Genomic DNA, 20,645 nt, shown 5'->3' on the forward strand with positions numbered 1-20,645 from the left:
TGCGCTACAGTGCTTCCCTGTGTGTTTGTGAGACTAATTCTTTGTTTTTCTTTCATCTCTCTGCAGGCATATACGAGTCGATGCTGGAAGCTAGGCAATATCGCGGGTGCCTGTGGATTACTTGTCGAAGAGCAGCTCGAGGAATTCCTGGAACGCGTCCTTTGCGTGGACTTGGAACTTAGATCTGCACGGCGGGGGTCGGCGCGGTGTGATCTTGAACACTGTGACAGCAGCCACTGAACGCGGATGCGTGAGCTTCAGGAGGGATTTCAAGGTGAGCGCGGACGCGCTGTATCGAAGCGTTTGGACAGCTGATATACACAAACGACGCTGTGACTTTGTTTCCGTACCAGTGCATTCTGAGGCAGAGCGGCTCATCGAAAAATGGAGGCACCCATGTGAAGACCAATAAGCGTGAGCAATGTAATGTCCTGTGGATGAGAAAACAGCAAATTGCAATTCTCTGTAAGAGCGGTGTTCGTCCAGCAGTTCGACTTGATGGTGATGATGATTGTAGTTAGGATGATGATGACGACGACGACGTTCGGAGGAAGGGGTTCTGGTGATTGGTGGGTAGTTATGTTGATGATGGGGGTGAAAACGATGATCGGAAATAAGTTGAGCGTTGTTGCGAAAATTTTCACGCAGGAATACAAGAAAATGAACTTCGCTTTCATACCAGAAGATAAGCTGGAAATATACCGCTATGTATATTTGTAAGGTTGAGAACCCTTTTGAATCATTCTCATCACCGTCGTTGTCTTCTTTGTTGCGCAATAAATTCACCATATCTATATATGTTTCACGTGACCGCATTATGTTTCTTTTTTTCCCGGTATTCTAAATTTGCATAGACGCAAAGTATTCGTCGACCTCTTCCTATCCTTCCAATACATGCTGCGTGTTTTGCAAACAGCGGCAGCTCGTCTGAACCCATTATTTGCTTATAACTTCATGGCATGGAAAGTATCGGGTTCGTAAGGTCCTGAATTCGATGGCTGCCGCGACCGCAGTGCATCATTTTCTTCAATTTTATTTCTAATTTGATGGTCGCTAGCTGAGTGTCGGGCGAGACATTGCGAAGTATAGGGGAGGCTATACACAAAGTCAGCAGGGTTTTGGCAGATCCTTGCTCAAACCGGACTCGCATTTCAGCTTTTAACATTGTGTGCTCAGTCGCACCACTCCGAGTTCTAATCACGACGTTACCTCCGAGATCGAGCAGAGCGCAAGCAAAATTGTTGGTTATCTCGGAGGCCGCGTTTTAATCGAAATACTTCTGAGGAAAATTTTAGCGCAGAGCTTTGTGCCGTGTTCTCACTAACTCCAAGGTGTGCACGCTGTTATCTTGTGTGGTTTTAGCAATCACCTGCGATTCCCCGCGAGCAGATGTATGTTTCGCGAGCGTTTGCGCCCCTCGGGCTTTCCGGTTACGCTGTTCACGGGAGCGAATGACATAACCTTGTTTATTGGCCTTTGAAGCACTCGCAAGCATCGACAAATTAAATGAGCAGTGAGAGTCCGACTCATTAAACCCTCACACATACATAAATGATGCCACTCACCGCCGAAACAATTGCTACATGTGACATGACTTAAAAAAGAAACGCTTAAATATCCTCCGAATGAAATTTCGCCAACCCAGCGTTGCGTCTTATTCCCGATTCCCAGAAGTTCCTCATTTGTCCTTCGTTAACGCACGGCTTGCCTCCACTAAAGAGAGGCCCATACAATGGGTTGTGATATAACTGCGCTAATTCAGTTTCACTTCCATCGCCTTCTTATTCGTCTTCATTTGCCTTCTCGCTCAACGTGAGCTATACTTTCGTGCGCAATATCTTCTCCATTTCCTGTGTGTTTCGTAGGTGATCTGTCCTGACGGCACATACGTTAGTTACCGTAACACCAGAGCACAACGTCCTTCATGCCCCAATGTCATTATCATTGCCATCGCCACTACGTAGGGCCAGCACAATTATCCGAGGCAACGATGTTCGTATACGAGACCTTGCTGTAAACGTGCAATGGTTTAAGGTCGCTCACTTTTGTACAGCCGCTTTTTTTTTTCTTTTCCGCACTAACGGAAATTTCTTCATATGTACAATCGAGGGTGAACGCCATTCTTCTGCTGATCGGGCCATTGCAATGACACCTCCTCGCCCTCGTGTCGACGCCCTGAATTCACGTTATAATAGTGAGTCGTAAATTGGGCTTTCTCCGGATGTGCCCTTGTCAGTCGCTTCTCTCAGTGAGCCTAAACGACGTCCACTTTAGCGGCTGATAACAGCACGGTCTTTCCGGCGCTTTCACGGCTATGCATGGATGCCTTTCGCCGAAGTACGTACAATGGCAGCGTCACGCACGGAGAGAATCGAGCATATCTCTGGAGGCGTCCGCCGCTTTTGTGATCGCGAATATCGCTACACGACCACGATACACGTAGAAGAGCGTATATGTAAAGGTCCGGTTCAAATTGGCTGTTTGCCGACCAATGGAGGAGTTCGCACGGGTTCCCTGGTACGGTGCATATATGACAACGCGCACAGCACTTTCTGAATAGTACTCTGTATATAGACACAAACAGCAAATATTCCTAAAATCGAAGATTGCAAACAACAACGATAAGCTTGTACAACGTTTAGAATATGGAATGCGGAACAGCTGTCTCAGGATAAGGTGCTAAAGTAAAAATATACGAATATTTAAAAAGAAAATAAGGTACCTGTGGCATACATTATGAGCACGGCAGTGGCTATTAGCGTAACCGCTCTGACATGATTGCACGGTTCAGCACATACTCTGTGCAACTGCAAATAACAGGCAGTCTAAAAATGACTTAATGATTAAATAAGAAATGCGGAAGGATGCTAAGTATCAGTATGAGACAAATTAAATACAGGTGGTTGAATATGGGGTAAACGTTCCTTCGAAATCTACTAAACATGCTTCCCTATGAATAATATTCCGGCATGTCTTGCAAGTGATTGCACTATTCGGTTGCACCTGGGATACTTCATTCTCGACGCATTCAAAATCTGAGCACTATAGCTGCGAACATTTGTAGGTACCGAATAGCTAATAATTCTGCAGTTGCCCTTTTCATATCTCGCCCGTGCACTGTCCTGCAGTCAGTGATGTGGTGAGCACCTACACCCATGACTTCAAGTGAAAAGAAAGGGAGGTAACCGAGGGGCCCGATTTCTATGAATCGTATCATGAGCAACCAGCAAAGACACCAAGGACAACATAGGGGAAATTTCTTGTACTTACTAATTGCATTAAAGAAATTATAAATTATTTCCGACGAAAGTGGATGAAAGAACAACTTGCTGCAGGCGTCACGCGCACGTGATCTTATCGGATGAAGGCAACAGGGTAACTGGTCAATAAAAACCGGGCCCCTCGCTTAACCCCCTTCCTTTTCGTTCATTACATAACGAGGGTCTTGAATCCGGCTACATTGATGCCTTCAGGTAGCATATATATATATATATATATATATATATATATATATATATATATATATATACATATATATATATATATATATATATATATATATATATATATATATATATATATATATATATATATATATGGGGGGGGTCGGCTGTTTTACAAGAGGCTCATAGACGACGTATTCCTAATCTGGTTCCAAGGCCGGGAAGAGTTATTGAAGTTCATTTGTCAGTTCAATGTAGTATATCAAACAATCTGGTTCTGCCATACATGTTCGGCTTTCGGAGTCACCTTTCTGGATGTTAGTGTAAGTGTGCGCAACAACGAGCTTGTCACATCAGTTTACAGACAACCACCCGATAAGAAATCAATGCTTATATTTTCACAGTAGCCATTTAAAACATTGTTGAACAGCGATTCCGTACAGCCACGCTTTTGGTTTCGGCCACATATGCACTAAAGAAGAAGACTTTGCATCGAAATGTGAACAAGTCCGTAACGACTTCCTACGCCAGTGTTATCCTCCCTTTCTTATCAGCGGCGCGATTCAAGAAGCAGACAACTTTGATCGCCATGCGCCTATCAACAGCAGACCAGCTCCCCCAGATTCACGGACTAATATTATGTTGAGATACTCAAGCATCAATTCCTAACATAAATCGTATTCCCCGGAAACATCATACCATACTCTTATACAGACCTAGAGAATGCGCCAAATTGTTCCTGAACCTCCGCGGGTGGTACACACCTTCAGGAACACACCAGGTGTTCCTGAACCTCGAACGTAGATACGCCTATGCGAAAATCAACTTGGCTGTTCATCCCAACAGGGTTCTAGGCAACCAATCCTAAGCGGGAAAAAAATACTTTTTAAAACGAACAGCGATCTCCCTTGCATAGCTAGAGGTCTTCCCACCTTGTCCACCATCTAGCAATGGAAACTTGGCGCAAGCGCTGCATGGCCTCGAACCAAACATGGCGTCAGATTTCCGATGCATTAGAGCAGCCTGGCACGACGTCCTCAGAAAAAAAACAGAAAGAAAGAACGAAGGGAAAGGCCCTTTCTTGTTTTCTTTCTCCAGTTTCAGCCGCTGCACAGTCATCCACACTTGCGTCTGGAGGGCTCGAGCACGTGAACACTTAGCAAGAAAGACAGGAGACTTCCGCGATTCTTTTTTACTCGGGAACTTATTTACTGCGACAGCAGCATTCATCCACAGGCACAACGGCCATCCTACTTTTGCTTGCCTGCTTTGGCTGGTCGCAAGCATTGTCTGTCGAACCGTCCAGCAACGCGCAGATGTCGATTTCTTTGCATAGCAACGCGTTGATTCACCGCTCTGCATACAGAGGTGTGGACGACTGTGTACCTGCCTCCTGCGTGCTGGTCTTGTAGGCTGACGCTGATTTTTCGTGCCCTCTAAATGAATCCAGTGAATAAGTTTGAGTTCATAAGAAAATTTGACCTATGGCTCTTTGCGCCCTCATGTCAAGGTGTTAACGAAAGGCGGCGTGGATTTAAAAAAAAGACGCGCACGAATGTCGGGTAATTTTTATAGGGAATGTTCCGTTGATCTCCATGTGGGCGCGCAAGCGAGAAATATGTGGCTGCAATGTTATTTAACATGTTCCACCTCAATACTGCCACGCAAGTTTTATTTTTCGCCCATTTAAGGTAAATTTCATCAAGTTCATTATTTATTGAACGAGACCATCGCTGCTGATGGATTATGATCTGTATGCATTGAGGCGACTGGGGAGTAATATGTCATCCACTATATAGCATTTGTTGGCCTTTTCTAGAACCAAATATTGATTTAAAGTTGGTATTACCTTGCATAACCTAGAAAATTTAGTAAATAAGAAAACAAAACCTTGCAAAAGCCTTGTATCACAATGAGCCTTCGGGGAGGCCGCGTGCGCGTCGCTGACTGACCGCAGGGGCATTTCAAATTTAATGCTGCGATGGGACCAATGTCTCAACCGTTGTGGGATCTATGTGTAAAAATACTGTAAGGTATACGTAGAATAGCACGTATATATGTAATTACGTGTATGCAGCTTATTTTGGCCAAGAAAATATAACGGCAAAGATCGCCTCGTATATTGAACGCCACCTCGCATAAAAATAACGACACGTCAACACCACGCTTCCTCGTTGAAAAAAAAAAAGAGAGAAAATCAGCTTCTGCCGCACTCTCTCTGTAGCCACGTTTACATGATTTCCACAGTGAGGCGCACATCGCATCGCAATTATAGTGCATCGCGTTCAGATTAACAGCAGTGATGCGTATTGGAAGGAGAATTGCATTGGTGCGCAGGATGAGGGTATATACCGTCGCGTCACGCGGTACATGTATACGCTGACGTGTCGCATCGACGGAGCGAGGAAAAGTGAGACGGCGCATGCAGGCGTGTTCTCTCCCTAGTCACACGCGAAACGCAACTCGCCCGAACCAGTTTCCGGCATGGTTTCTTTTTCTTTTCTTTTTTTCTTTTCGGATGAAGGGGTATATGCGCCACACGTGAACGCTATTGCGTGTGGTGTTAGCGGGATGCGCTAAGAAATGTGATGCGCGATTGCCACATTTACGTAAACGCGGCTTAATTCTGTCTCTTTCTACACCATTGCCCCATCCTTACAGTAACTGTGCGGGGCAGCCAACGAGAACTATACTTAAGGCTATAGCCTCCTTGCCTTTGGATACATGTTTTTAAGTACCTCCCTATCTGTACCTCCCTCCCTCCCTCCCTAACTCTATACACTGGTCACTTCGCGTTGACACCTACCTCGACGCGCACTGGCAGAGCAAACCATTCTCATGCAGGTGCAAGTGAGTGACCGCTGAAGACCTACAGTGCAGAACAACGCTTCGCCATCACTCGATGCGATTCGACCGTTATAGCGATCTGTTTGTTACTTGCAGCGACTCTCGCCACCCTCGAGTGGCTTCGACGCGGTAGGAGCTAGTTACTCGTACTCTAACGAGTTCTTGCCAGTAACGAACGAGGTGAGCATTTTCCAACCGGATGGTTCTCCCAACTATTTTCTTATTTTCGAAAAAAAAAATTGCCCTCTCGATCTTTCGTTTACATATGACATACGTGTACCGCGTCGAGTGGTCGTGTGACCATCGTAAACAATCCCGATCTCTTCAAGAATTACATCATAGAAATCATCCCCCGCTTGTAAAAGGTCGCTGCTCATGTAATACTCCACTATATATGGGGATATTGCGGAAGAGGGACGGTTTTTAACCAATACACGGTTTGAGGACGTAAAAGTTATACAGGCGCCTAATTATGCACTGTTTCTTTCTAACTTATTATAACAAACGCTAGACGCAGCGTAAATTAACAATGTAACTGTGCAATACGTGCAATTGAAAACATCTTTTAACGTTTCCGGTGCTGTTTTGTGAAAGAAATTCATTCTGCCTGGCAGTAAAGTTGAAAAACGCCAATGATTCCGCTATACAGCGATTTCATGGTGTCACACGCATGCATCATAAATAAACGCCCCAGCTATTCTCCCTGGCCAGGATTGCAGTCTTATTTTATTAAATATTTAGGTATTGTTTTGAAATCGATGCATTATAAGCAAAACAAATGAGGTATTTGGCTGCAGTTCCAACCCTATAATCTAGCACGTCCTAGATTTCAGTGGCGCGCTGAAATGGTGTGTTCTCGTTTTCAAAATTGCAAAGGTTGCTGTTTTGACAGCAATATCTATGGTACGCCGAAGTATGATGCAGTGCCTATAGAGGTCCATTGGCTCTTGCATGCTGGTCCATTCCTTCTTGCACTATATATAGAAAGAAGCCGAAGCAAAACCCGTCTCCGGGCAGCTCACCCTTGTTTAACGAACTGCATCCTAATTGGAAGGAGCTCTAAGTTGTCTGCATGCTACTTCCGTGCATCTGAACAACAAGCAGGGCACACACGAAATGCAAATTGCATCCTGCAAGACGAGAACAATGTAATATGCACGAGATACACCAAAGGTGCGCACCGCATGCAATTCTCTCTGTGTGTGTGCTTGCATGTGCATGTGTTGTGCGTGCGTGCACGCACGCGCACCCATGTGACATCCTGAGTACGTGGCTCGTCCTCGCCGGCCTCCGAAGCCAAGTCGATCTTACACGCGTACGCCGTGGCCGCATGGTGTCCGAGGAAAGAAATAGTCCTCTCGCCGACGTCATCGTCGTCGTTCAGTTCGGCGCGGCCGAGAGATTTACCGCCGTCCTCGAGACGGGGCGCGCTTTCGCGGCCCGCGCGATCGGACAAACGAGCGTAACTCATCGCGCGGGCGTCAGAGACAATGCCGTCGCCCCGAGAGACACACGCGGACGCCGAAGGCCGAACAACGCCGACAGACGCCCTCTCTGCCGCGTTCGCACGTGCGCCTGTATATATGCGGCCTCAGGAGGCGGCTAGAGGTGGAGGCGGGGGCCTTATTGGTCTTTGTATTTTGAGGCTCGGAAGAGGCAAGCGAAAGGCGGGAGGGGGGGGGGGGGGGAGAGCGGGGGGGTGCGCCTGTATACGAGCTATTATGCAGTCAGCGGCGGATATACTGTCGGCCCGCGGACGCCACCACGCACTGATAGAATGGTCGGCCGATTCTATATCTGCGCTCGCGCCGTTGGGCCATCGCTGCTTGGCTGTCTGAGGACGGACGAGCGCGCGCGCCGCACGAATTTGAGTTAGTGTGACGGCGCTCTCTCTGGAAGGGGATGCCTGGCCCGCCCGTGTACGCCGGAGCACTTGCCAAGAGGGCCGCGCGATGGAAATACGGCTCCGGTATTGTCTTCCCTCGGCCCCGCGTCAGGACTCTTTTATTTCCTCTTCTTTCATTATTCTGTTTCCCCCGGGCGAGGTAATAAGGCCCAAGGAGTCGGAAAACACGAGCGTGTAAGCCGAAGTTATTGGCTGGAACAAGAACAACCACGCCATGCAGCGGGCTTGCAGGCACGGGTTTCGTGTATTCAGTGCGGCAGACTTATTTACGCGACGGCGGTCTTGTAGGTACGTATACTATGCGTTCCTCGCGCGTTTCCCTAACACGCGATCCCGTGTTGCGCCGGTAAGCTAAGGTGCGACGTAGCACGTTACTGTCCTGGACATTGTGGTTAGTATAGAAGGGCTATAGGAGGACTTGGTGAGAGAGTATCCTTCAGGTGCTGTACACCTGCGCATATTAAAGCGTTCGAACAAATTAAAGTGTGCTAAGGTGCAGCAGCGAAGTGCACTCCAGCAGTTGTCTCGCTCGCACTTTCGATGTGAACCGGTCAGCACGCATTCGTGTGCATCAGCACAATGTGATGGTCGCTTAAAGAGCTGGAATACCGTATGCGTGTTCGTCACCATTTCCTGCAGTTGTTCTGGGCGATGCGCCAACTCTTTCTGCAGGGCACTACATGGGGTTCGGTGCGCAGTGTGGCATAGTGATGCGAGTTATGCGCAACCGAGGCTTATTCTGAGGATGGGGTTCCTAAATTTGTTAGCCGAACTCATATCGCATCGCCTTGTGGCCTTCTTGGATGAGGCGGGTAATTTGGCGTACGGTGTGGAGAAATACTGGGCCGAAACGAGATTCCCAGTAATAACAAATGCATGCATCGCCTCATGCAACTATAGATCGGTTAGCGGCAAATATAACACGATCGAGAGCCCGCTCGGTTACGGTCAGTAACTCTCACACACTGATCCACTCGCTCATCCAGCCATTGGTCGTTTGGTTTAACTAGCATTCGCTCCGACTGACATCAGTCATCAGAGACCGTAAGCATTAGCTCGTCAGTTTCTTTGGCTATCTGGCTTGCGAGTAAATGCCACTAGTGCGCGTTTTTCTGGTGATATGCTGAGTCCTTGTTTACACAAGTATCTCGCTGTCTAAGTTGCCGCTCTTTGAAGCCGCGCACGTATCTGAGGACGTGTGACTGCCGAAGCCCAGACACAGATGTCTTCTGCGTATATTGAAATTTTGATGGTAGTTAGCAAGTATTCAGCAAGTCCAACAAGAGCGAGGTCGAATAGCGTCGGGCTGAGAGCACCGCCTTGAGGAACGCCTCTGCTGGTATAACGTCGCGTAGTTGGGCCATCGTCAGTCAACACATAGAATGATCTTGCAGATAGGTAACTTGCAATCCACAAAAAGACTCGACCACCTAGGCCAGCCGTCGCAAGAGTGTCGAAAATGGCCTCATGTAATACGTTATCGTATGCCCCTTTCACATCTAAGAATAAAGCTGCAGATAAACGCTTACGGGACCTTTCGTGCTGGACATATGAAACGAGATCAACTACATTGTCGATGGAGGAGCGGTTACGTCGGAAACCAGCCATGAAATTCGGATAAATATTGTAGTGCTCAAGGTACCATTCCAGGCGGCCAAGGATCATCCGTTCCATTATCTTTCCTACACGGCTGGCCAGCGCTATTGGGCGATAAGAGGTGAGCTCTAGTGGGGATTTGCCCTGCTTCAAAAGTGGCACGAGGCGGCTTACTTTCCATTCGTCAGGAACATTTCCCTCCTGCCATGAGGAGTTGTAATCAAAAATTCTACCCGTGCGTATTCTCCGAGATAGCAGAAGGCTCGGTATAATATACCATCTGGACCCAGAGATGATGAGCGCTTGCAGAGAGCTAGCTAGTGCCGCCTCGATCAATGGGCGGACCATTTCCTATGTCAGAACCCACAGATTTCTTGGCGCAATTATTGACCGAAACCTCCGTTGGGGCCCGCACGTGGCCTACATGAAGCGGCGCCTGACAGCAACTTCCCAGTTGTTTAAATACTTGACAGGAAAGACGTGGGGGATGTCAGTAGACGCAATGCTGAAACTCTACAGAGCTCTCTTCCTCGGTTTTTTAAGATGTAGTCTACCTGTACTGAACAACACCTACAAGACAGATATTCGTGTTCTGCACGCAGCACAAGCTCAAACACTCAGAGTTTGCCTTGGTTTGCCCAGATGCACGTCAACAGAGGCAACAATTGCGATTGCTCGGGACCATCCAATGCAAACTCACATTACGGTGGAAGCGCTGAGAACGCACATCAGACATTTTGAACGTGTCCCCTATCACCACCTTGCAACACTACCTTCAGACAGGCACCAAGCGTCATTCTCTAAAACTATCGTCAAGTACAACGACAAACTTCGCTCGGGCTTCACCGCTGCATCTAAACCATCGATACCCCTTGGTGTCTTAGCAGCCCCACAGTCCATCTCAGTGTACCAGGAATCAGGAAAAAGTCTGAGCTGTCGTCGCCTGTGCTGAAACAACTGTCTCGGCTTCTTCTGCGCGAGAGGTACGCGGACAGTGTACATATTTATAGCGATGGTTCCACAAACATCCACGTGTTCGTCCGGTGCTGTGGTTGTCCCAGCAAAAACTATTACCATCAGCTTTAGGGCTGACCACCCAACGACATCGACATCTGCCGAATTAGCTGCTCTTCGCGCTGCACTTTGTTTCGTCAATCGGGAACCACCTCGACAAAGGTCAATCTTCAGTGACTCAAAGGCAGCCCTACAAGCTGCGCTATAAGCTCTGCGTCGCGGGCCATTCGGACAGCTCGTATTCGATATTAGATGCCTACTCCATACATCACATGAGAAAGGACACCACGTGACGTTTCAGTGGCTGCCAAGTCAATGCGGCGTCATAGGAAACGAAGACGCCGATAATGCCGCTCGGGCAGCTCTTGAATACACACAGGAAGAGGCCATACCACTTTCACGGTCCGACGCAACCAGCAGACTTCGAGTGCTTGCACAGGAGACCACGCTTTCTCTATGGTGCACACCAAGCAGCCAGACCAACCGGAGCATTCGTCAATGCGACCTGCCCTCTTTGGTGCATCTCTGTATGCCAACTGGACTCCGCTAAAGAGAGGCCATTCTGCTAAATCGCTTATGGCTATAGGAGTGCCCTTCACTAAATCTTACTCATTTCGTATTGGAATGGCTGACAACGCTCTCTGCAACGCCTGTCTTTGCGAGGAGACGCTAGAACACATTCTGCACGACTGTCCTGAATATAATGTTCAGAGACAGTCCCTGGCGTCCGTTCTAGCGCATCTTGACAATAGACCACTGTCAGTTGCAACTATTTTCACATATCGCCGACAGAGGACATCGCAGCTGAAGGCGACGAAGGGGCTACTTCGGTTTTTGAAAGACACGGGCTTGGACAAGCGGTTGTGACAGTGATGTCACGTACCGCGCAAGAGTGACGGACTGTAACTGACGATATGAGTGCTGTGTTATGTGCTCTCTCTTTCTCTCCTTCCCATCTTTCATGCCCCCATCCCGCTCCCATGTGTAGGGTAGCAAACCGGTTAAACTAAACTGGTTAACCTCGCTGCCTTTCCTTCTCTACTTTTTCCTTCCTTCTTTCCTTGGCTATCTGGCGATCCTTGTACAAGTTACCCTGCGGTAATAGCAAAGGGACGTCGGTTCGTGGCACTTACAGCAAGTGGCTCCTATAATGGCGCCACTCCTCAGTGGCGCCAAATATACGACAGCGCTTGCTTGAGAAGTGCGCCTTCACGCGACCCGTGCATTCTAGTCGACGGCGAGATCAATTAACTATAGCAAATTGGAGGAAAGTTCTAGAACACGGGTTGAGTTGAACATGCAGTCGTGACACGTGATTCCGGGCCTGGGCGGGCGAATCCATAAATGGTTCAGTGCGGAATACGTTCGTGTACCGAGCTTTGGGAGCACGTAAAGAATCCCAGATGGCAATAATTGATTCGCAGCCATACGTACGCTGCCTCGTCGCTCACATCCCCCTAGTCGCTTTGGGACGTTAAGCTCAACCAGTCACCGTTACAGAGCTCGCTGCGCCCGTTCCGGCAGCTTGGTAAATAGTTTTCTGTATACTGACATTCGAGCGAACAACGAACGTTATACGCAGTCCAACCAAACCAACCGCTCCTTAGAACCGCTCGGCGGAATGGGCTCAGGATAATACACGAACCTTGCAGAACCACCGGCGCAAACGACGTTACGCCACCATGCCCTAAAGCGGTTTCACGCCAGGACGACTGACGACTGATCGCCCGGCTTTCACGCGCGCGATCACACACACACACACACACACACACACACATGCATACTATATATATATATATATATATATATATATATATATATATATATATATATATATGCCCGATACCGGAAGACCGTCTTTCCTCTTTTCCAGCCTCCATGAAAAGGTTTTCTCGAAAGGGAGCCTGAATGTGAACTCCCCTTGCAAGGTTTGGCTTCGATGAAGGCTTGCGGTATCTTGTCTCGTCGCAAACGCAGCACCATTATGCTGCCTTGCACAGCTTCACACTTACGCCTCCGTCATTTCAATGCAACACGCTCAACTTTATGTTTATTTTCTTTTGATCTCGTTTTCATCCACATGCAGCGCCGCATCGAGGGTGCCTAAAACGCCCCAGGCTTCTTGCTGTATGTATACGCCGGCATTCACCGAGAAACTCCGATTTCCCGCGGAAAACTTTTCTTAAGCATGCAGGGCGTTTATCTTCGCAAAGTTTCGCGCAGCTTGTGCAGCATGTATACAATGGTGCAGCGATGCCCGAGCCTGAAATGTGCTTCTTGTTCTGTAAGTATACTTGAAGCGCACGTCTAAGTCCCGTCGTCTGAGCACGAAAAACCTGCGAGTGTATATGATACTAATGTGTTGCTTAATGTGACAAGCAATCTGCCCTGCGATTTGCGCAAGTGATTAGACTTTTTTTTTATGAACGCAAAAAGAAAGCTTCTGGTACATAATAAATATTAAAAGACTTGTGATATTGACTGATCGAATTCAGCGTCCTAAAGCGACGTGGGAGCTGTGAGAAAAGCCGAATTTCTGTCCAGTTGTTTTCTTTAATGCCTACTCAATACTTTGTGTACCTATAGGACATGCTTTATAAACACTGTTTGAATGATCGAACTTCATTTTTACATCGCGTCACATTAAGTCCACCTTTTTCATGCCCTGCATTCTCTCTCTTTTTTTCTCTCTCTCTACCATGACCTTTCAAACACTTAGGCCCTTACACATGAAGGATATAGTATGTAGGCGTCTAAACACAAGCCCTTCGAAATCTCTGCGTTTCATCAGAACGCTCTCTCTCTCTCTCTCTCTGAATAATCTGTACACGAGCGCGTTTTACATTCCGACCCCATCGAAATGACTGCTGCCGACAACCGAACCCGCGACCTCCTGCCAAGTTGCAGGACGCCACAGTCAATGAGTCGCCGCTACGGTTCAATCTATTTATGGCGATGTAAATTAAAGAAAAAGCCTGAATGTCCAGTTTTCGCGCGAGAAAAAGGGTGTGAAAGGGCATAGTTATGACAACTTAGGAAAACTGTTATAATCGCTGCTCTAGGTTGACGGCTTCAGTCCGTGCGGTAACATCTGTGGGACACAGCAAAATAGAAGCATATTTCTTGCGGGTCGTGACAATAGAAGAAGCATAATGCCGATATTCAGCGGTGCTATATAAAGAGAAACACTGCGTCCGTTATGCATCGCATAATTGAATTAACATTCGTACAGCGAAGAAATGTTCGGAGTTAGTGACTGTTACGTATTTATGCACATTAAAGATATTCAGCACCATGAAATGACAAGCAGCATGCTGAATTACTGGCAGTATTATGCGCAGTTTCGCTGCTTGTATACAATAGCTTGTTATGCTTGCGCATGATCTTATCTTACAGATAACGCCAGTGGTTATCGCACGGTAGAAACGCTGTAGTCAAACACTGATTCATGCTATTGAGAGAGAAAGTGAGAGAGACCTCTTCCCTGCCATCCCCTCCAATACTCTATAAACGTCTCTTGCATATATCTCGACTGCTGACCGGATGCATGATGCTTCCGTCGAATTTAAATCCAAGCGCTTCTGGAAGGTGTGCATTACCTACGGGTCTCACTGGGTGAATATATTCGCATTCCGTTATGATGTGCTGGTTGGTCTCCGGATTTTTGCTGCAGCAGACGCACGCCTGCTGCCATGTGTATTTAAATTTTAAATCTCGACTTTGGCGCCAAGTAGTGGCGCTGATGGGCGTCACTGAGTTGTGTTATACTGAGATACTTTTTTTAAAAGTGGCACCAAATTTTTAAAAATTGCCTGTGCATGGTAGATAGAATTCTAACTCTTGACCTAAATTACTCGAGGAGGCGGCCATTACCTCTAGGATAAATCAAAATACCCAATTGGATGTGAGATAATGACGCTTAATTAATTTACGGCGCGTATTCTAATCTACAAATTGCAGCTAGCGAGTACGCAAGTAATATCGAGCGTGGAGCTCTCACCCGTGCTCTTGGGACAAACGAACGGCAACACAGTAGTGCAAACAATCACAAGGGCATTTATTGCACCTTCCATAGATCAATGCCTACTAACCGAGTTCAGGCACGTACCCAAGGGGGGGCCCGGGGGGGCCCGGCCCCCCCCCCCCAAAATTAAGACGCATCCCCCCCCCCTTCCCGCCCACGCCACCACTTCTCACACACATTCCTATAGCGCCGTCAAATCAATGTTGAAACTTGACAGCTATTCCGCGGTCAACATTTTGTTGCCTTTTTCACTCCTTTTGGATGGTGGTAGTTATCGGCATCTTTTGGGGTGTGAAGGCCAGTTTCCTCATCAATTCGGTGCCCACGCGATTAACTCGAGATGCATTCAGTTGTCACCATGTTTTTGACGGTCACGCGCTTCGCTGTTCCTTCGTTAGTGCAGCCTTCGTCGTTTAGACTGATCCAGGGACCAAGAAAGGGATTAGGTTCGTGGTCAGCTGGTCTGCATGCACGTGGAACGAGTTGCGGCCAGAGAAAACGCCAATTGCGTTTAATTTTTTCTTTTCCTTCATTATTTCCTCGACTAACGTCTCGCCGCGATGCTGAGAGGTTCTCGGAACCATATAACCGCGATATGGCTTAGATAAGGTGAAAAATAAAATAATTCGAAACAGCGTTCATCATGAAACCCTGCAATAACCGTTAAATCCATAAGCAACATGAATGTCATCCGTTACCTCGTTATTTCTCCATTATCTTTTACTCCCATTACCCTTCCCCGTGCAGTACTGTTGAGGTGACCTCCTAAACGAGAGACAGTTACGGTACTGCACTTTTCTCTTCTTTTCACACTCCAAAAGTCACTTACTACTACTACCGTTACCTCGTCTGGTTTTTGCCTAATTGTAGAATACTTTTCGTGCAAAACTGCCAACCGGAAACGAGAGTCGCAAGGCGTTGAGAAATTAAGCGATCTTTTAAGGAATCCATTTCCGGCAACCGAAGCGCAACAACCAAACAGGAAGAAAAAGCGAAAGTTAACAAATTTACCCGTTGTTTATGAAAATATTTATACATCAACGTATTTTATTTAAAGAGGAAGTAGAGAAAACGCCGCCGGAAGTGGAGAACAATTCCGCGTGCTTTGAATGACGCTTCTACAGTTATCAGTCGAACCGCCTGACGTAGCCACTTCTATGCTGTGCTTATATAAGTGTCTTGCTAAGCTTCCGAGGAGGGGGTAGTACGTCTAGAATCGCAGCGCCCTGCACCCTACGAGGTTGTACTGGACTGGCAGCCACGCATCGTTACGTAACTTCCCAAATAACAATACGAGTCGTTTGCGGCACTTGGTAGAGCATAAACGAGGGATCCAAAAGAACTGTGACGGTCCCTCAAATATATATTTCTCTATAGTTCTTCCAGAGCTAACTAAAAAAAATGCTACTATAGTCGGATACAAATTAAGTCTGTAGTGAAGCCCCGCCCACGCCCTCATAACCGCCAGCCACTGTTCCTCCGGGAGGCTGCAAATAATTCGTACTTCAAACTTTTTCTGTTACCCAAATAAGGCGGCAACCACAAGAAGGAAATCATTAGCGCGTAATTTTATACATTTTGCCTCGCCTATTACAGTGGAATGGCCAAACCCTAATTCTTTATTGAACTGAAATAACATGCTTGCTTTGCTGCCACTCTTTATGGTCAACTTCCGCATTAGTTGGCAGTGAAGTTTTATGAGTAAAACGGGTTCCGCAGTGAAATGAACGGCACTGCAGACTTTTGAAGAGTGAAATTCTCAGACTCCACACACTTTGTCCATGTCTATAGCACACCTCATTGCTTTCGCCGATGAAAAGACTCTTCAAGAACAGCAGACGCTCCGGAGGTGTCAAGTACGACATTTTGAAAAGACCGCATGACGAAGATTTTGTTTGCTTCTGTGATTGGCTGGCGAAGTAACACAACCGCGCACGGTTTGTGTGCTTTGGTTGCCAACTGCTGTTTTTTTTTAAGGTTGTATTCTACTAAAGTAATCTTTATTTTACACTTTGGCTTCTTTACTTCTCCTTGGCAGTGTTCTTCCGGCGCTTCTTTCCTGCGCAAGTCCATTTGACGTAGTTTCTTGTTTGCCAAGTAAAGGAGAGGTGTATAGCACACGACGTACCTGTAAAATACACCTTATCTCGTTTCTCTTTTGTGGGTTTACGAGTTTTTTATGGCGAATGGTGGACGTTATTGACATTTGTACTAGTAAAGTAACCCCCCCCTCCCTCATTTGCATAGAAGTTGCCTTGGGTTGGGCCCCCCCCGAAAAAAATTCCTGCGTACGTGCCTGACCGAGTTGCTATCCGCAAAACATGCTGATGGACGCGCGACAAATCGCGGAAGTCCGACTCACCGTGACCGGATAGCGAGCGTATATGTTCGTCCCATGCTGAACACCAATGCCTTGTCGTTCGCGCGCACGGTCACGCGAACGCTGGCGCGTTCGAACGAGGCCTCGTGAGACGGTCTCACAGAAGCATGGATCGGCGCATGCGCGGAACGTCCGCGCTGCTTGCCGAGCTCGAGCCAAAGAGGAAGAGCCTGCTCCTTTCAGCGCCCTAATAATCCCGCCGTTATGTGGCGTTAGCAGCGCAACACTCGCGCCATCTCATACTGCGCTTCAACCATACCGACTGCCGCGGGCACCAGGCCCCGCGGCAAAGTTGTATTACAGGAGAGGGCACCTATGCGGGAAAACAACATATCAGGGGAAGCGTGGGAGTCGCGCTTCCCCACACGACATAGAACGAATTGTGGTGAAGAAAGACGAAATTGGGGACTGTTACGTGTCAAAACCATGATCTGAAGTAATGGCCGCCTCATCGAGTAATTTAGATCAAGGATAAGAATTGTGCTACGTGCCACGGGTGATTTTCTATTTAATTTCGTGCACCCAAAGTAAAGGGAACACCCTTTATAGAGAAGAGGCATTTTCATGAATTTGTATTTCTTTCTTTTTTTTCTTTTTAATATGAGAATCTTGGAAAAGCTCTTATGCTGAGTTCACGTCGACTTATGAATGTAATGTAATCATTTTCTCTAATAATTGGACACTGAAATTTTCGGTCAAAGGCCTCACATCACACGCGATGTCGCAGGCAGCCTTGAGAATGCGAATGTGGCACCGGAAATCGCCTTTGGTGAAGGCACGTCATGTTGGTTACTCGTGACTAAGCGCAACAAATTTCTTGCTACTTATAGAATAACCTCTAAATTTTAGTTTAACGCGATAGTCAAAATTGCTCCTCTTATCGTAAATTGGTATATTTTATTTAATTATTTATAATAGATTTTCTTTGATGCCGTAGTGTCGCTGCAAGCGCAAGACGCTATCCACAAACGCAAAGCCCTACTCTAAAGCTCTTTAACTCCTGCGTGGCTCAACGGCAAAGCTCTTTGAGGCCCCAAACTTTTGGCACCCCTATTCTAAAACTCTCTATTTTATTTGCTGCCCCGTTCGACATACCGTATTTATTCGATTCTAAGCACCCCCTTTTTTTCACGATCGCGATGCCCAAAGTGAGGAGGGGTGCTTAGATTCGAAAAATCTACAATGACCCCCCCTCCTCCCTTCCTATTTTCGCTGCGACATCACGACGAGACGGGTGCGAGAAATCACATCTTATTTTGCAAACATTCAAAAGAAAAATCGGTGCACACAGTGAACCCACCGCTTGTGTCGGATGCTCAGTTACTATCACTGCCACTCGAGTTCGTCGCACCGCTTGAACCGCCGCTCTCGGTATCCCACAGCAGGTCGTCTTCCGTTCCGTCGAAGTGGTTTGTGATCGAGCAGTTCTTAAATGATTTGACCACAACGTCCGCTTGGACCCGCTTCCAAGCGTCCGAAATCCACTTTGCGACGGTTGATGGGGACGCTTTCTGTTGCTTTCGCCATACATCCGTACAGTTCTGCTGTACGGCGTACTCGCGCCGCGGACGCCGTGCCACGTCGGGACTCCGACGGCTCTGGCTCGATGACAGAGTGAGCAAGCGCGCTTGGTGGCCTCGGGTACGCGCGCTTCCTAACAAATAGGGGGGTGCTTAGATTCGTATGCAAACTTTCTTCCCAACCTTTTCGAGAAAATAGAGGGGGGGTGCTTAGAATCGGGGAGTGCTTAGAATCGCGAAAATACGGTAACTGAAGATGCCGTTCCACCGTGACCGCTCTTCTTGACTTCTCTCCCCTTAATGCCTTGGCGAAACGCGACCGGAGCGCTCCGACGAGCTGATGCTCCGTGAGTCGTCGTCCTCACTGACACGACATCTGTCACGTGCCTCGGTTGCCACTCGCGTGCACCACTCACCTTCTGCGCACGCGAGAGGGGTCACGTGGACCTAGCGAAAGCAGTGGCCATTCACAGGGCGGTGTACTCGCTTCCCCTCCCGCAGTTCACGGGAGCAGATGCATCGGTGGCCCGTCAGCGTGGCCACCGGTGATGGTTCTCGGTGGGGCTAGCTAGCACTGAAGTCCATCCACCGCTTCCTAATGGTCAGCGCCAAGCAACCGTGAAACGACGTGGCTCAAAAGCGTGGGGAGGGAGGATGCCAGAGGTTGGGGGGGGAGGTGAGGTGAAGGGGAAGGAGGGGGAGGTGAGGCTGCCGGGAAAAGAGACGACCATAGACATTGGCTTCCCGCGCACTGCCCGGTCGTCGCATTCTCGCTGGGCAGCCACTGTGAGCAAATGGTTTTTCTTCGGGGTCCGCTGGCGGCGGACGCGTCCGGCCCGAGCGGGGCGAGAGAAGGAGGCGGGGGGGGGGGGGGGGACGCTTTTGTGGGTGGAGGGCAGCGGTAGAGCGCGGCGTGCTGTTGTGTCTCGTCTTTCTTTTTCGGGGCTGTCCCGAGTCGTTGGACATGCGGGGCCTCGTGGAGCGGACCAATCTGCTCTCCACTGGGGACGCAAGCACCGCCCGACTCGTGCTCTCCTAGCGGGATCCACTTCCGCTGGAGAACGACGCCCAGACTATCGGCAACGGACGGGGAGGAGGCGTGTCGCCTCCGTCCGTCAAACACTCCAGCCACGCAGACTTGTGTGCGGCCGGGCGACCGTTTCGGAAGGCGTCAAAACAGGGCCGCTAATGTTGGCTCTTCCGGTGAGGCCGGCAGCGTCGATAAACGCGGTGGGCTGGCTCCGTTTTGCGTGTCGTTTATCTCTACGCGCGTCGCGTTCTGTTGGGCGTCATTAGGCGAAAGGACCCGTGAATATTATATCGTAACGGCCGAGGGCTTGACTTTTTAACGCTGCATGTTTGGAATTGTTCGAAAGCTAGATTCGGCTGCTGTTGTCGGTCACCGTACGTGAATGCTATCTCTAGTAGTTCATTACGAGGATTTCGAACTCGCGTCGACCACCGAATATGCCCGCGGAGACATATTGTCATTCACTTTATCGCGGTCAGCGGACCAAATGCAGTGGCCCGCTGAATATGCAGTTCTCTGCTTGAATATACCGCTTAGAAACCTTTATTCTTTTGTACAACGTGTATACCTATCGATTCGAAAGAGTCGACAAAGACAGCTCTTTGAGCGCGGCGTGCTCAACAGGAAGGCGGCCGACTGGGACAGAGAAAAAAAGAAGTTATAGAGGGCTACTCAAACGAAAACATTAAATACAAACCAAAGCGGTCACGCGAGGCCCACGACAACCATGCAGGACGACGACGAGGGCGATGACGTTGTAGCTACGACAACGATGAAATTGTGACGACGATAGCAAGGATGGCTTAAGCGTTTTGTAACCGCGAGGAATCGAGTTCTGGGCGGGGGACAATCACTCTCCTTTTCTGTGGACTTCTTATGCCAAGG

At 48.2% G+C, this 20,645-nt stretch overlaps 1 long non-coding RNA gene across 1 annotated transcript in view; it reads left to right on the plus strand.

Moving 5' to 3' along the window:
* Window positions 1-805, plus strand: part of LOC129385082 (uncharacterized) — a 170,853-nt gene extending 170,048 nt beyond the window's left edge. Inside the window, exon 3 of the long non-coding RNA XR_011894807.1 lies at window positions 67-805. This is a non-coding gene — a long non-coding RNA (uncharacterized lncRNA). The remainder of the gene's footprint in view (window positions 1-66) is intronic.
* The last annotated feature ends 19,840 nt before the right edge of the window (window positions 806-20,645 follow it).

Source organism: Dermacentor andersoni, chromosome 5 (genome assembly GCF_023375885.2).
Source record: "Dermacentor andersoni chromosome 5, qqDerAnde1_hic_scaffold, whole genome shotgun sequence".
Classification (NCBI taxonomy): Eukaryota; Metazoa; Arthropoda; class Arachnida; order Ixodida; family Ixodidae; genus Dermacentor; species Dermacentor andersoni.